General features: G+C 40.5%; 1 protein-coding gene across 5 annotated transcripts in view; it reads left to right on the top strand.

The window, feature by feature from the left end:
• Positions 1–15,592, top strand: part of NAALADL2 (N-acetylated alpha-linked acidic dipeptidase like 2) — a 457,652-nt gene that overhangs the window by 15,765 nt on the left and 426,295 nt on the right. The window contains exon 1 of one of the 5 annotated variants that reach the window (XM_027685648.1): positions 9,262–9,304. The exons of 3 other annotated variants lie outside the window; for them this stretch is intronic. The gene's annotated coding sequence lies outside the window, so the exon portion shown is untranslated. Of the gene's footprint in view, positions 1–9,261; positions 9,305–15,592 lie in introns of those variants that run through there. One more of the 5 variants, XM_027685644.1, reaches the window with a different exon arrangement.

The following is a 15,592-nucleotide window of genomic DNA, read 5'->3' as shown; positions in this document are numbered from 1 at the left end:
GCACTGGTGCTTGGTACGAAAGTGAACCAGACCAGTGAAAAGCTATTTATTATATGATGGCATCTTCAGGCCTGTGTTGGTTTGAAAAGGTCTTTTATTCAAGTTGCTACATTAGCAGTCTGCATATTATGTTTTGTTTAAAGGGTAATTTAATCACCCTTAGTTTTAAAAGCTTTGGCCACAGGGAGTAAAACTGTTAATACTCCAAGACAAAACCAGCTGAAATGAGAGTTAAGGAAAATAAACCATCCTTCTGCTGTCTGAGAAGAGGTACTGAAGCAGTGCTGTCTCTCACATGGTCTTTTCTGGATCCCTTCTGCTTCCCTGTACTTCAACTCTTTTTCTCATTTTATTCAGGCCAGTTTCAACACTTACTGTTCAGTACTTCTCCCTTTGCCCAGAACTTAACAAAACAGCAAGATTTTCCTATAAAATTGGCATGTTTTTCTCTTTACCAGTCTCAGCTATGGATTTGTTTATCCTGATTAGAATTAAAGCCCATGCGCTGCCAGAACTAGTGTGAAGAGATCAAGTGGGATTCAGTCATGTGTTTTCATTTAAATTGCAATCACAGAAGTGTGTTTGAAATTAAAAGGTTTAATAACATACTCTTTAGAGTGGTCTGCATTAGGACAAGTAAATAGGGTACAAGCTGTGCTATAAAGAAAACCTAAGCCCTGGACAAACAACCCCCCCAATTTATCCACTTTAATCTGGGTTTGGGTGTTTTATTGGCTTGACTTTGCTTTTACTATATGCAACAAATGGGCAGCACTGCTAGAAGCAGATAAGATTTTGATGAAATTCTGGTGCCCTCTTAGGTTTGCAATTATCTTTTAGTGTTTGCACTATTTGACTCCCTTTATTAGAGTTTGTTTGGGTATGTGTCTGGAAAACAGTGAGGAATTGCAGCTATTGAATTACAGAACAAACTTTACTGTATGGATTTCATACCAGCTCAGGTAAATGTTTTTCCTGTAGAGCTATAGTGTGACAGGGTATCAACACACATCCTCTGGTTCACACTAGTCACCTTTGAAATCAGGTATGCAGCTCACTGCTGCCTGCCCTTCTTGTGCCTTGTGTAGTCTCTTATGCCAGTACAAAGGAAATAAAGCACATTCAAACACTGGGTTTCAACTTTATTTAGGCTAACAGAAGGTTAGGTTTAAACATGAGACTAGGTACAGATTCAAATGGAAGTTTCACGCATGCTCTCATATAGAGGACTTCTGTGTAACAGAACCTGCTCTACTGTGAGTGCAGCCATACAATGGGGCAGAAAATACCATGGAAACAGCAAAGAGGCTACAGCCCTTGGGTGTTCTTCAGGCTTTTTAGATACTTAAGTCTGAATTACAGCAGGCACAGGCCTCCTGACAGCAACAGAATCGAGAATGTGCAAACTCTTGCAGGTGTAACTAGGAGCAGGTGCAAGGAAAGAATCCCAGGGCAGTGGGATGGACTATCCCTGCTGCAGGTAATGCTGCCCTGTGGATCTGAAAAACTACCGTGTCCTGGAGCAGAAATAGGTGTTGAGCCATTAATCTTCACTTGGATATATAGTGAAAGCAAACTCTAGTACAGACTTGCAGTGTGAACATAAGCAGGATTCCTCTCCCTGTGCTCAGCATTGTATCGACAGGTCCTGTTGCAACATAAGGTGCAACGTGAGCTGAGTTGCTGCTTCCCAACATGCACACAAAGGCTTGAGTCTGTCACTACTCCTGGAGAACAGTTTTGCTCTAATTATAGTTTTTAAAATGATATTTCATTTTTTATGCATTGGCCTCTTGGAGAGTTTAAACTGAGATATCCTTGATTCTGTTGATTTATGTGAAAATTGTAACACCATTTCATCAGGTTTTGATTTAATTAGCCCGCTTCGGGGAGAGGATTAACATAGCATGTATAGCCCCTATTTAAATGTACCCAACATTGTATAATAGGGGAGTTTGTGCCAAACAAACAGCTGGGCCCTGCCTGGAAGAGCTTATATTCTGGTGGCACAAACAAAAATACACAATAAATACAAACACAGAACAGCATGTGGCCATTGCAGTTGGTATTCAATGGAAAGAAATTAAAATCTGTTTCTGTGATGGTTTTCTGCAAAGTACCTCAAAATTATGATAACTTGTTATTGTTTCTTTGTATGGACTAACTCTTGACACCTCCCCTTATAAACAGAGCTCCTCTTCCAATACTTTGACTATTCAGCAGATGCCTTCTTGTAACTTGCACCTTCTTTCCTTGTTTTAGAATCTCTTGTGATAATTTTGCTTCCAAGTTAGAGTATCTCTCCATCACTGATGGTTCCATATGGTCACTCAGTTCATCTTGTTAATTTAATTAGACTCCTCTATAGTGAAGCACTGCACTGGGCATAAACTCTAGTGACTCCTGATGGATCTCTGGGCAAAGCCTTCACTCCTCAGGACTGTGACTGGAATGTGGTTTTAATTATTTAGATAGTTATGAAAAATAACCAAAAAGTACCTTAAGAAAGTAATGTTAGATATTTCCCTGAAAAATTTAAAAAGCAAGTGTAAAGAGATGGCTAGAAGCTAGTTAAGTTTTGATTTAAAGAAAATTTAAAAAAATCGTTTTTACTCTTGCTTATAGATAGCAAGAAATCTATTTGGGCTCTTACACGTTATTTTCTTACTTTTCTGACAGCAAACTTAGGAGGAATCCTCCCCACTATGTGAATGCTTTTTTTGTGCCTTGTCAGAGATAAGGTGATTGTGTAGAAAAACAATGATGATAGGGATCTGTAATTACTTGTGACTGATGAGCATATCTGACACTGTTTCCTGGTATCTACTGATAATTCTGCGAGGTAAGAGCAAAATAGACAACTTCCTCTGCTGGCACAGTACATATTTTACGTTCAAGGTGCTGCAGTGAGGTTTTGGGCAGGATTGCTCCACCTCAGTGTGAAAAAATCAGGAAAAGCAATGCACGTCTGGGGACCAGTCTCTTAAATGTTTCTGTCTTTCACGCTGGTGCAGTATGAGTAAAGAAAAAACGAGTCCCGTGAGACTGAGAGTTCTTTCAGGTGTCAGTCCTCCAATTAACTCTGTAAGGGCACATCAGAGCACCTTTGAGTAAAGGCCATCTATCTTTTTCTCTTAATATGAGTGGTGGCACCGTAATTGTTCTGAGTGGTGAAAGATTCTCTCTTTTCGTGAGAAATGTCTTGATGTGAAAGTTACTGATGTATCCAAAATCAGAACTGGACACTTATTTTAAGCTAAGCATTTAAAATATATATGATAGTAAAGTTTCTGAGAAGTTTTTGAAATGTGAAATAGTCTAACTTATGCAGAGGTTTTGGAGCTCAAATAACTACAAACAAGCTTTCAAACCTACTACTAACCCTCAAAAGTACCTGTATCTGAATGGCTTAAATGAAAAACTGTTCTCTGGAAAGGTAAGAGGATAATGTTTAGTTTAACTGCACTTTATCTGGTGCTTCACAAAATGATCAGTTGCAGGACAATCATTAAAATCATAGGCTATAAGTTGCTGTCCTTTGAAGTAAATTATAGATTGCAAGATATGCGGGTCTTTGTCTTTTATCACACCAAGTTGGATGTGTCTAAGTCACCAGGGGTTCTTTCTAAATTGTTCCTTATTTTGCTAGGCCTGCTGCTTTTAAATGAAATGTTTTGATTTAATAAAGAATACAAGTGCTTATGTTTGTGTTGGTTTAAAAATATCTTTTTTTTGTTTAAGTCTCTTCTCTTGCTGAGTATTGACTATAACGCAGCTCCTGATGAAATCAACCAGTTAAGTAATTAGGGGTTGTCTCCTTCCTATCTTCTCCACAATCTGCTTCGGCAGTTACCTCTTTTGTTCAAAAACAACTGGAGGTCAGGTTATGTGAAGAAACCCCATGATGAGTTAAACGATCAAGACCCAGAAAAGCCTGGAGCACTGTGGTCTGTAGTGTTCCTCCTCCATTTGGAACAAATTATCTATCCCAGCTTCAAACCTCAATGGGGGAGAATATAAATTGGTTTTTATTTAGCCTTAATGTTGTGTTCGCCACCCTACTTGTGCTCTGAGTATTTGCTGTTAAGTGCGAGCCCTGCAGGTTGCCAAATGACCACTTTGCTTTATCTTCTGTTCCTGTTCCCGTTTTGCTGTGTTAGCCATCCTAGATTAGAAGCCGACTCACATGCCGAACATGAGGTGGAGAAACGTGGAAAGGGGAGGGAAGTCTAGCTGGAGAATTGCAATGCATGTATCTCATGGTAAAAGGCATAAAAGGATCTGAAAGTGCCAGGCTTTGGTGAAAAAAATGGATAGTTTAAAAAGAGGTGATATGCTATAAGCAAGATTAAAGGAAATTAAATTGGAGGATTAAGGCTCAGGTTCTGCAATCTCATTTTCTGTTTCAATTCACAAACACCTCCTAAAACCCACCAGTGATTATTCTTTAAATAATAAAAACAGGAGGTATTTTCATCTCCATAACCTGTGGCTATGACCTTTATCATAGGAACTGCTTCTCTTGTGAAAAAACTTGGGAGTGCTGTGTGGAGTCCTGCTTGTTAGAGATGTTGATTATATTCACTCACATCCTTTGAATGAGTCAGTCTATGATTCTATGAGTGCAGTGTTCTCAACATAAGAAGGACAGGGACTTGTTGGAATGAGTCTCGAGGAGGGTCACAAAAATAGAGTCCTGGATTTCTCCTATGGAGACAGGCTGAGTTGGGGTTGTTCAGCCTGGAGAAGAGAAGGCTCAGGGGAGACCTTAGAGCCCTTTCCAGTACCAAGACAGCTGCACAGACTTTGGGGAAGTATGTTAGGATACAGATTTCTTGACTTGCAGGGAAAAGGCTGAAAAAAGCCCAGTGCAGGAATGCCTTGGTAAGGAATGGGACTTCCATTTAATTCCAATATGATAGACTTTGAAGTTAAAAGAGAATGTGATAGTTCTACTTAATAGGGAGTCATTTCCTTTACAGAAAAATCATGCTCTAGTTTAAGCTTGGACAAAAATCAGAATTTCCTGCTTTTGCTAATTATTTTCCTTTGTAAGGCATGGATCAAGGAATAGAGGCAACTCCAGATAAACTGTAGAATCACACAACTTCTGTTGCATCACTGTAAACTACTTAAACAGTACTTCAACGTGAATTAGACATTCTTCAAATTGTGTAAAGTATGTGTGCTTAAAAGCCTTTTTTAGGAGGTATTTCACTGCTTATGGGGTAATGAATAAATAATGGTTTGTCTAAACATGTCACATTCCTTCTTGTTTAGTTATCCTTTCCTAAGTACTTGGGGAAGCCATGCTAGGCTTCTAGGCCTAATTTTGCCATCTTCTCACTTTCTCAATGCTATACAACTCCACATTCCTGTCCTCGGAGGATCAGTGTACTTCATTGTACGGGGGCAGAAACCCACACTGAGCTATTGTGGAGTTACCACAGGAGGTGCATTGAGGCAGGAATGGTCAGTGCTTAGGATGCCTGAGACAGAAACATCAGCTCCATGATCCATTTAATGCCTTCATTCTTTAGGAGATATTGCTATTTATGGACTTTATAGGTAGATAGCACTCATTTTTGTTGCTTTGTAGTGTTATTTTTCCAAATTCATTATCTAAAAGGTCATTTTCCAAGGTTGCTAGGTCTGAAATGACCATTCTTGGCAGCAGTTCCAGCTGTCTCTTAATTTCATTAATTTTCTTGCTGAATCATGGATTTGTTCTGTAAAATACATATATCCAATTAATTCTTCAGTATAAAAAGCAGAAACTGCTCGTAAAAAGGAATTTTAGACTTTCAAATTACATTTGGCAGATGGTTTTAATGGTATTTAATTTCTTGTTTCCTCAAGTGGGGCTTCTGTTATTTAAATGTGTGGTGTCTTTAGCCTATGTAAAGAAGCAGGACTTGACATTCCAGGCATGCCTACCAATCCTCTCGGTCTCAGTACCTTCCTTGATTAAATACTGCTGGAATGGACGATAAGGGGCAGGACAGTAGGTCCCTTTTAGACCTTTAAAATGACAGTTTTAATGCTCTCCTCCTGCAGTAGAAGAAATAGTCCTGCCAAATACAGTGATCCGTGTCCTCCAGCAAGGACTGGAGAACATCACCCTACACAGTCAGTCCATCAGCGTGTGAACCAGGTAGGATCTTTTTTTTACATGGATCACAGACTGAACTGTCTTCAAATTGGATTTTTATATTACAAACTCTAATGTGACCCGAAAAAGCAGTGTCTAAGGGAGCCACAAGATGGCACTTCAGCTGCATGGAACAGTTAAAGCACAATCACTTTCAGGCTGGTAAAAATACAAAAGAGAAACAAACAAACCCGACTTAAGGCTATGGAAGAAAAGCAAACTTATTTTTGTGAACAGTAATTTAAAGTCAGCAGTTAAAAACCATCAAATGGATGCCTTTCAACCTAGCCAAGAGCTGGATTTGGTAATCCTTTTCAGGATATTCTATGATAAAATTTCTATAAAGCAGAAACTCTTTCTGCCTTATCCAGTATCTCAAGTCTAAATCAATGTCAGTAAAGTCTCTTTAAGCATAACATTCAACTTTTCCATGTTTCCATGAACATTTCCAAAGTACCTGAGATACTTTCTGATAAGGCAAGATGCACACAAATACTGAAGTGTTTTATAGATGTACAGTTTATATGGACTACTTCCTTTCAGAAAAGTTTTATGGAGGGTTTTAAGTCTGTTTGACTATCTTGCATGTTCTTTTCTAGTCATGTCACATTAAGTTTTTGCAAAATGTAATTGCTTGGAGGCTTTTTTTTTTTCTTCTTAGTGCAAATCTATTTCAGTTTGCCTGAATGTGGGGGCATCACTTGCTTTTTTGTGACTCAGTTCTGGCAAGTGTGGTCCTGATTCAGTATAGGAAAAAAACATTATTTCCTTGCCAGTTGTCTCAAACTCTTCCCTTTGACTACACCTCTGTACTGTGGAAAGAGAATGCTTCTCATCCTGCCTGTAATGAAGCCAATCCTTGGCAAAAACGCTGGGGGAAGGGAGGTACTCTTACAACAGCAGCAGGAAGATGAGAATTTGGGCAGCAAAGCAAGTCTGGTTTTAGCAAAAGGGTAATGGAATTTTATATTTGACTGACTTTTTGCTATCACTCAGTAATTAAGAGGCCTGTCCAGAAATTTTCAACTAAAATGTAGCAAATGCATGAGACTCCAAACAGCTTTCTGGTTACCTAATGAGTTTGGAGCCTTGTGTGAAAGCATGTGGAGTCATGGCTGGTGCACTTCACCTTTGGATACGCTTTCTCTGCTGTAGTGTTAGATCACACTTGTGCCAAGCTCTGGACTGTCTGGAAGTGGTTCAGCTGAAGCAAGTAAATGCAGAACTGTCGTGATGGTAAATCGGTTTTGAACTTCAGCCTCAGCTTTTCACATAGAATGGGCACGACTGCCTTACGCCACGCAGCACAAAAACCTCAGGTCTGTATTTTGGAGTGACTAACAAAACCAGTATATAGCCATGGCTCTCACCTGGAGGTGCTCTAGAAAAGAGAAGAATGTAGGAAGGAGCACAGTTGTAACATGTTATTGCAGGAGAAAAGAAAATTGTGAATAAAAACTGATGAATCATGCTTCGAGTAAATGCATTTCTACACCTACATGCCTGATTTCTTTGGGCAAGATAAGTACGCCTCCAGTTGCAGTTGTTTTACTTCTGCTTAATGTTGGGAAAGGGGCTTTATTAATGAGGATTGTATATTAGTTTACCTGCTCTTCAATGACTACATTCTGTTCTTTCTGAAATTGCTTTCAGAGCTACAGCAGTGCAGCCAGACCTGCCCATTAATACTTTATTAGAAGCCAATTCAGTTATAAATGCCTGAGATTTGCTTTTCTGTCTGCTAGTATGTGCACCATATGCATGGAAGACTTCTGAAAGACTTTTTCTGCATTCTCTTCAGTAGCCGTTGGGCTAAGATGCCTTTTTTTTTTCTTTTTTTTTTTTTTTGGTAGTAGTTCTCATTGAGTAGAAAAAACATTTTCATTGGTCTCTTTTTTCCTTTCATTTTTTCATAAATGTCTTTCCAGGAAATGCTGCTTAATATTACTTCCTCTTAAAATTAACATTTCTATCACTAATTCTCCCAGGGTAAACAACACTAACCCCGACTTCAGACAGTGAAATTAAACAGGCTGATGCTTCTCCTGCCTTTGTTGAAGACAGCTCAGCCCTGTTGCTTGTGTGGTAGCACCAGGATTACAGGACAAATTGTAGATTTAGGACACAATGAACAGCAAAATTCTTCCAAGCAGAACTAAGTCATTAATCTGTACTGAAAAAATTCCTTTTTATAAGAGGACAGTATTGTAATGGAAGTGCATTCAAGATCAAAGTTTACCAATGGACATTAAGAGGCTTTGTTAAAGCAGTGTAATTGCCGCAGTTGAGACACCTGTAAAACTGTGCTGGTGTGATTTGATCCTGTTGGTTTTAGTGTCAGGTGTGCCCACAGTGCTCAGATGTTCACTCCCACAGAGCTGTGCTGGGATAACCTGTGGTTCCTGGGTGCACCTGACTCCTCATTTTCCCTCCCAGCTGGTGGGTCTGTGGGTATAGAGTATGTCACTATGTAACTTCTATATGCACAACACTCTGCAACTCACAAATATCCACCCCCCCCCCAAAAAAAAAAAAAAAGCTGTAAAACAAGGCTGTATCTGTCAAATGTTACTAAAGGCTGAGAGAGCTGGGGATGTTCAGCCTGAAGAAGAGAAGGCTCCGGGGAGATCTTAGAACCTCCTCCAGTGCCTAAAGGGGCTCCAAGGGAGCTGGAGAGGGACTTTGGACAAAGGGATGTAGTGACAGGACAAGGGGGAATGGCTTCAAACTGAAAGAGGGCAAACGTTGATTAGATATTAAGAAGAAATTCTTGACTTTGAGAGCGGTGAGACCCTGGCACAGGTTGCCCAGAGAAACTTCTCATCCCTGGAAGCATCCTAGCCCAGGTTGGATGGGGCTTTGAACGCTCCGGGTCTAGTGCACGGTATCCCTGCCCACGGCAGGGGGATCGGGACGAGAGATGACCTTCCCCTTCCCTTCCACCCCATCCCACCCCGCGGTTCCGCGCACACGGCCCGTCCCGCCGGAGCCCCGCCGGCCTCCCCCTCCCGCCCCGAGGGCGCTCCCCGGGGTGGCCCCTCACGGCCGCGCCGCCGGGGCCGGGCCGGGCGCGTTCACCGCTTTACGGCTGCTGAAAACCTCCCTGGGCGGGCTCGGGGCGGCCTGGCGGCGCCGGGGCAGCGGGGCGGGCAGGTAACGGGGCCCCGGGGCGGGCGGGGGGCGGCGGGACCCGCGGAGCTCCGGTCCCATCGCGGCGGGGTGGGCGCGGCGCAGCCCTGGCTGTTCAGCGCGGGGAGAACTTTGTCGGCTCCGAGTGTGTGTGTTTGGTTTTTTTTTCTAAAAGTAACTCAGAACTCGGGGAAACAGTGGCTGCTGGGATCGCGGGGGGTCCGGGCTGGGGCTGTTCGGGATGGAACAGGTAGGTGAGCGTTGGGGATGGTCCCGGGGAGCCGCGTCCTCCCGCTCGCTTCCCATCCCCGGCTCCGAGGTACCGCGTTGAGTTACTCGCTGTTTTAGTATTTCTTGTCTATTTCATTGAGAAACTGGACACGAGCGTCGGTGTCGGCTGTGGATTTAGAAACTGAATTATGTGTTGAGTGATGCGTTAGTTCCTTCAAGGTTTTAAACACCAAAACAGACCCCCCCAAACCGTAGTTCTCAGGATGTCAGGTATCGCTGTCTGGAAGCCATCGGGGCGGTGAGCAGGGTGACAGCACGCCGTCCCCTCCGGTGTTTGGGATGTGCTCAGGTGTCACCCAAAACACAACCGGTAATTTCGCAGGTTTCGGTCCGGGACAACTTTGTAACCCTTCTGTCTGAGCCACAGCGTCTCGGTTTCTCCATCCATGCGGAGCTCCTTGACTTCAGCAGGGATCGGTGTTCAAAGTCCCTCATACCCGAGATAGCCTCAGAATTGTCATTAAAACATACTCTGTAAGGACCGTGGAGTTGACACTTGCAAACGGTGCTGAGAAATCTTGCTGACTTCAGCTGAAATTTGCAGCGTTGTTGCTGAGTCATCAGGACAGAAATATTCAGGGAAGAAGTAAAGAATTTAGATTTTTAACCCTAATATGAACAGCCTGTTTCATGTTGGTTTATTTATTACTTGGTACATATTCTTTGCATTTACAGGCTAATGCATTTGTTCAGTGGTTAGCATATGGAAAGCATTAGATAACTGAAACAAACGATGCCAGAGTCCTGTATATCAAGCCAATGCTGTATGTATTTTTAGAATTTTAATCTAAAGAGCTCTTGTATGAGTCCCAGTACATCCATAATGCAGCATTTATCTCCACTATCATCAAAATACTAAAGTGTGTCTTCTGAATTTTTGTCATGGATCACATTCCTAGTAGATGTCTTAACTGTAGGATAATCTACCATAAAGTTAATCAGTTGAAACAAGCTAAAGAACGATCTTTTGTAGCCGACCTTTGTCAGTTTTTGGGTTTTTTTCTCAGTTGGAATTTAAAAAAAAAAAAAACTAGAGCTATCCACACAACACTTTCTTTAAAAAAAAGAAGAAAATAATCCCACAGAAAAGCACTTTTCTCCAAGTTTCATCAGATTTTTCTTAGTTTTACTGTCTATCTAAACTTTTGGGTTTTTTTCACATCCTTAGAATTAAAATGGTTTTCCATTGCTAAAGATGTTATCTGAGACGTTATTACAAGTCATACTGCTCGATAATGAAGCAAAACTTCTGGTTTTGATAATGGGAAGCTGTTTTGTTTGCTTTGAAGAGCTGGGTCCGGGTTTCTCTAAAGCAGAAAAAAGGATTAAGTGGGGAAAAAAGTCAGAATTGTCAAAGTTGATAAAAAGATGCTCGTGGTTCACATGTGTGTCACAAGCTGCAGATTTTTTGGTAGCAGCTCCCAGTAGTCATGCTCAATCATATGACTCTCAGCTCTGTTAATCTTCATAGTTGAAGTCTTAACTTGTCACTACTGTGGTACATACCTGCATTATGTTTTCCCCCTTCTTAAATACTCTCAGGATATGAATACAAACTAGACAAAAATAGATCTCTAAAGTTCTTTTTCTCCCCCTTAATAAACAGATTTGTTTCAGAAGTGTAGTTCTTAGTGATTCACATGTAACCCTCCAGGGAACGTGTGCCGTAGATCTTCATTATGGTAATTTGTCAAATAGACATCTTCTAAATCCTCAGACTCTTTTTGTGGCTCTGGAGCTTCTACACTAAATGTACTTTTGTTGGACAGGCGAGCATTCCTGCAGTATAGAATTGCTTAAATACTGCTTAGGCAGTGTTATGGTTTTTTTCTTTTTTTCCTACTTTGCCCCTCCCCCCCACTGTGACATTTGGTTTTGTGTTTAAGCCACGTGCATTATAAATATACATGTATTTATAAATTAGTTTATATGTGGTTCTGAAAAAAAGTTTATACATGGTTCTGAAAAAAAGTACAGCTCTGACAGCCCAGACTGAGTGCAGAAGTGCAGTCGTTTTCTATCGGCCATCTATTGGTCATTGGATCTGTTGGTCAGCTGGAATCTAGCAGGGAAAAACTGTTAAGAGTTGTGTATCTGAAAACATAGTCAAGAAGTAATCAAATAAAGGTTTGTGAATGCTGCTGGTTCTGGTTTCTTGCACAAATGTGCTTGTGAATATGTGAGAAGCACAGAATAAGTATAGGAGCTGAATAAAAGTGAGAATGTGCTATTATTTGTTAATGTTCATTACTTGTGTCAAAAATCAATATAATGACATTATTGACGTTGGTTGTTGACCTCAGTAAGCCTTGACTTGTGATTCAGACTGGTTAAACTCTCTGTACTGGTAATTACAGCATTCCACCTTTACACAGAGCCAAAGGATTCAGCAATCAACAGTTTTGCTGGGCTTTCTCCTTGAAAATGAGGGATATGTCGCCCACGCATGTGTGTAGTGAGGGGAATATATCTGAGTCATCTGGGAAGCTTAATTGGGATTGGGTCTTTGTTATCACTTCATTGGTGGTTTTTTTTTAACTTCTCAGTTAACAATGTTCCATGTACATACAGATTATTTTATGGGTGGTCTTGAGGAAAAGCTTCAACATGAGCCAGTCTATATATAACTGAGCAGAAGATGATGTACAATGTCTTTGTGTTTGGTGTGAATGAGATTGCTCCAAGAATCCTCTGTCAAGTTTAGGTGTTCATACTTCAAGGAGGATGTTAAAGTCAAAGAGACTTCAGACAAGAACTGTAACAATGAATAAGGGTTGAAAATAGCTCCTGAGGGAGAAATTCCAAGAGCTCAGTATGTTAAATATTATCAAAGAGAAAGGCAGGGAGGGATGTGATTGCAACGTTTGTGTGCAATGTGAACAGAAATTCTATGATGAAACAGAAAATGATGGGATATCAGGATCCTTTGGTTAAAATATGAGCCAAGGCACATTTGCAGTAGAAATGAGAAATGTGTCTTCAGCAACGAGGGTAATTTATTGCACATTGTGGTCGGATATTCATCAAAGGAAAATTTTAATTCAAATGTGGTATTTTTCATTTGAGATGTACCTAAATAAAACTTAATTGAGGGCATGTGTCCATGTTCTGTGGAAGTCAGAGTAGATGATCAAAGTATTTTTTCTGTATCTAAATACGTGCATCTACATAAAAAGACAATAATGAAATATGGTTCTTCAGCCCAGGAGACTGTTGAAATTAGAACAGAACTGATAGTTAACTCAAGGCTTTTAGTGTCTAAAACACCTGGAAACAGTGAATCACAGAATAGTTAGGGTTGGAAGGAACCTCTGCAGATCAAGTAGTCCAACCCCCAAAACAAAGAACTCTAAAACAAGAACTTGTTTTAACTGCACTAAAGATTGAAGATTGCAAAGTTGTGTTGGTGAGTAATTCTTCAGCAATGGGAAGATGTCTTCAGACTCAATTTCTGCATTAGTAGGTCTTGAACATTTTAAATATTAAATTAGCATGTGAGTTCCTAAGATTTCTGACAAGTTTTCATGAAAGTGCTGTGGAAATTAAGGTGCTTGAAATTCAGAATTGGAAAGAAAGGTGAAATTAAAAAAAAATAAAATCCTGCTGTCATAGAGTAACTTTCACAGAAGAGAACACTTGGGCTGTTATAGAAAACTGCTGATTACAGCAGGGTGGTTACAGAAAAACCCACTGTGTGGGAATTATTGGAGGGCTTGCAAGGAGATCCTGCAGAGATTTTGGGGGAACCTGTGTTATAATGCATTATCTCCTGTGGTGAAGAGCTGGCAGGAACGTTCTGAGGCTTTTTCCTGTGCCCAGTTTTACATGCCTTTAGCAGTCAATGCTTTCAGGTCTTAGGCTTAGTGGAATTGTAGGCAGCTGTGCTGGTTTTGCTGGGCATAGAGTTACTTTTCTTCCTTGTGGCTGATATGGGGCTGCGTTTTGGATTTGTCCCGGAAATGGTGTTGATAATAAAGGGATGTTTTGGTTATTGCTGAGCAGTGGTTACACAGAGCCAAGGCCTTTCCTGCTCCTCACCTCACCCCCACTCCACCAGCGAGGGGGCTGGAAGGCACAAAGAGTTGGGAGAGGACTCAGCTGACCAAAGATATGTTCCAGACCATATGGCATCATGCTCAACATAAAACTGGGGGAGAAGAAAGAAAGGGGAGACATTTGGTGTGATGGTGCTTGTTTTCTCAAGTGGTGGAGCCTGACTTTCCTGGGGATGGCTGAACACTTGCCTGCCTATGGGAAGTGGGAAATGAATTCCTTGTTTGGTTTTGCTTGCGTGCACAGCTTTTGGTTTACCTGTTAAACTGGATTTATCTGAACCTGTGAGTTTTCTCATTTTTACTCTTCTGATTCTCCCTCCCCTCTCACTGGGGGTGAGCGAGCGGCTGCGTGGGGCTGAGTTGCCAACTTTAACTTTCTTGTGGGGGTTAAACCACAACAGAAGCATAAGGAGAAATAAAAGAATCGTACATCAGAATAGCAAAACCTCCTTTTGACACAGTTTGACAGGATGAACAGAAATCAAGCTGAAGAGCAAGTCAAGAGATGCCTGTCTTGTACAAACGCTTCAGCTTTTTGGAGAACGTGTCAGGAATCAGCCTTCAGTATGATGGGAGATCATCAAAATAAATGAGAAGGACCCAAGCAAGCACACATCACTCAGTGAAACCAGTCTTTTTGCCTAAATCCCTGAAGATACTGAAGCAATGACCAGATGTTTGATTAAGAAGTGTGGTTTGGTGAACCAAATCATGTCTCTGATGAGGACCAGCTGGTTATAATACTGCAGCAAATTGGAGCAGGAAGAATATGCAGCTGGAAGGATTTTTTGAGAGTCTGAAGGTGATTGTGCTTCTTGTCTCAAGGGATAATGTGCAACTATCCAGAAAGTTTCATGATACATGCTGAAGAGAAAGCTAAACATTTATTGAGTATTTACCAAGGTAAGGGTTGGAGATGTCTGAGAAAGTGGGGGTTTTGCAGCTCAATCCACAAACTCTAAGCCACTTACTTTGGTTGCACAGTTTCTTACTAGTATTTAATGGCTTAGAAACAGGTGGATGATGGATGATTCCAAATGCTGTAATTACAGGTAAACCTGCATGAACCTCTTTGCAACGTAGAGGTGTTTGACTGTGCATTTTTTTTCTCCTTACCGGTAGCAGAAAGTAATTCATAGGTGTGTACTTTTCCTTCAGGACCAGTTTTTTTTATTTTTTTTTTGTTATTATTTCCTGTCCTAAGTTTATATTTAGGCATTTTGTTTAATGTTCTAAGTAGTTCTATACAGGTTCTACCTTTTCTACTTTATATTTACCTAAATCTGTTTCAAGCTTTGTCTTTGTAATGATGGTAATAATTCCACTTTCATAAAAGAGAGGACTTAGTTTTATGCACTGACATAGACTGTTACTATGTGGGATATAAGGTGGTTTAAGCCAAGTTTGTGGTTTGGAAAGATTTAACTGTGGTAAAACTGTAATGAGAAGTATCTGTGCAGAGTGATGGGTGAGAAATTCTTAAAAAAACTAATTATTTGCAGAAAACCATGTATATACTGGCAATTTTCAAGTAGACTTGGGTGTATTTATCTACCCATTATAGTTCTTATTTTACAGATGAATATGCTAAGTGCTATTCAGAATTATTTGGCCATATGTTCCTGTTTTTATGGAACTTCATTTTGTGGGCTCTTTATATAAATAAAGTTTTCTCTTCGTGATGGCATGTACTAAGAGAATGAGAAAAGATTGTTATTTCAAATGTTATACCTTTTGCAAAAGTGCAGATGGTGTTTGTATGTGGGGCTTCAAGTAAGTTTTACACTTCAAAACTGCTGCTTTATTCCAGATTGTCTAAGAGAAATTAGTGTTTCTAACTCTTCCGAAGCATAACAGGTTATATTATACCTGATGTGTGTTTTACAGTCAGTAAAGGTGTGAAGTTACACTGAACTGCTCTCACTTTGTTTCACTGTATTTGTATAATATGGATTGTTCCCCAAGT

This window comes from Neopelma chrysocephalum, unplaced genomic scaffold, assembly GCF_003984885.1.
Source record: "Neopelma chrysocephalum unplaced genomic scaffold, ASM398488v2 Primary Assembly neopelma1_69, whole genome shotgun sequence".
Classification (NCBI taxonomy): Eukaryota; Metazoa; Chordata; class Aves; order Passeriformes; family Pipridae; genus Neopelma; species Neopelma chrysocephalum.
This window is presented reverse-complemented; position numbering and strand designations above follow the sequence as displayed.